The following is a 2,438-nucleotide window of genomic DNA, read 5'->3' on the forward strand; positions in this document are numbered from 1 at the left end:
GATGGATGAAGCAAAAGAAGTGCAGAAGTGTAGATCGCCCTGAGAGACACAGCCAGAATACAGAAGAGGCTAATGTCAGCAGCAAACCTCTGAACTGAAGGATGAAGGAATCAGAGAAAGAACTGGAAGAGACCGAGACCCTATATGTACAACAACAATCCAGATTCCAGGACTAAGCCTACCTAAAGACCCCATGGACTGATGGACTCTGACCTCATAGGTAGCAATGAATATCCTAGTAAGAGCACCAGTGGAAGGGGGAAGCCCTGGGTCCTGCTAAGAATGAACCCCAGTGAACTAGACTGTCGGGGAGGGCAGCAATGGGGATGGGGGAACACCCATAAGGAAGGGGGGGGGAAGGGATGTTTGCCCGAAAGAAGGCAAAATGTATATAAGAAATATTCAAGTTAATAAAAAAATAAAAAAAACTTCAAACTTAATTTTTAAAATTTATTCTTCTCTCATATATTACATCTCGACCACAGTTTCCTCTCTCTTCTCCAGTCCCAGTTTTTCCCCAACCCTCAATCTATTTCTCCATTGTTTCTCTTCAGAAAAGAATAGGTCTCCCATGGATAACATCCAAACACGACATATGAAATTACTGTAAGACTAGACTCCTCTCCTCTTATTAAGGCTGGACAAGGCCACCCAGTATGACGATAAGGATCCCAGAAGCAGGCAAAAGAGTCAGAGACAGCCCCGACTCCCACTGTAAGAAAACCAAGTTACACAACTGTAACATGTTCGCAGAAGGCCTAGGTAAGACCCATGCTGGCTCCCAGATTGCCACTTCAGTCTCTGTTGAGCCCTTTTCACCCAGGTTAGTTAACTGTGTAGAGATTTTTTAATGATGTCCTTTACCCCTCTGGCTCCTACAATTCTTTCTCCCCCTCTCCCCAAGGGTTCCCTAAGCTCCACCTAATGCTTGACTGTTGGTCTCTGTTTCCATCAGTTGCTGGATGAATCCTCTCTAATGATAACTTGGCTAGGCACCAATCTACGAGTATAGCAGAATATCATTAGAAATCATCTTGTTGACTCTTTGGTGAGGAGGTAGACTGGTTTGGTTCTATCCTAGGTCTCTAGTCTATCCAGCCTCTGGGTCCTGGCCCTCCAGGCAGTGTCAGGGGTAGTCTCCCTCTTGTAGCATGGGTTTCAACCTGGACCAGTCATTGGTTGGCCACTCCTACAACTTCTGAACCATCTTTACCCCAGCACTTCTTGTAGACAGGACAAATTGTGGGTCAAAAATTTTGCAGCTGGGTTGGTACCCCAATCCTTCCACTGGGAGTTTTACCTGGTTACAGGAGATGGCCAGTTCAGGCTCTACATCGTCCACTACAGGGAGTCTTAGCTAGGGTTGCTCTTGTAGCTTCCTGAGAGTTTCCACTGCCCTAGGTTTCTAGTTTATTCCAAAGATGGCCCCCCATTCCAGATGTCTCTCCCAGTACTGTCTTCCTCCTTCCCCTAGCTGATCCCTCCTGTTCCCTTCCCCACCCCCAAATCCCCCACCACCCTCCACCTTTGATGTCCATCCTACTTCCCCAGGGAGATTCCTATGTCCCACTGCGCTGTGAATAAAGGATAACCATGCCTCAATCCACAGACCCAGTAAAGCAAAGGCGACGTGTAACTAAAGTGGTTTCACACGGGCCAATGTTGATCTGTAGCATCCAAATGTTATGGAATACATTTCAGTTTGCCACTGGCCTCACTGTTCTCTGTTCCCTAACATCTTCTCCCAGTTATCTTGCCTACCCTTATTATAGGCACGTTTAGATCTGTTTATTTAGGGTTGATATACAACAATTTATAAGTTGTTTGAGATCCATTAAGAAGCAAATGGGAATATGGCTGTCCCGTTTTACAGCTGAGCAATAAGGCTCAGCCCAGAACCCTATGACTCACTGTATTTAACATATTTTGGTGGTCACCTGGGCTTCGTTGTCAACCTGTTTGGCTGTTTTCAGTCTAGGTGGGAATCAATTTCCATTGACTTTTGCCACAGCAGTGATGGCTGCTGGGGTCCTGGCTTCTCTGGAGGCCTCATACCTGGTCTCCAGGCATATCACTGTCCTAAAGGTGCAGCTTCCAGGGTTCCTTGGTCTCTTGCACACAATCTTATGTGGATGTGCTACATGCTGGGTAAATGCCCAAGACTTACATCCGCTCCTTAGGAAAGGTACAATAGGAGCATGAAATGCCCACCAGGTCAGCAATTATTTCCTGGAGCCCTCCCTTTCCCCCATAGGTAAAACCACACGCAGCAGCTGGGAATTTAATGTTAACCGGCTAAGAGAATCACTGTCTATTCTTGACAGTTACATCCTGTAAATGGGGGAGAGGGTCGAAGTCTCATTGCCCATTAGAATGAATCTCTCATATGGAAGAGGACCCAAGCCCTTTTGAATGTACCTGTCACTAAAAGCAACATG

The sequence above is a fragment of the Rattus rattus genome, chromosome 12, assembly GCF_011064425.1.
Source record: "Rattus rattus isolate New Zealand chromosome 12, Rrattus_CSIRO_v1, whole genome shotgun sequence".
NCBI classification, from domain to species: domain Eukaryota; kingdom Metazoa; phylum Chordata; class Mammalia; order Rodentia; family Muridae; genus Rattus; species Rattus rattus.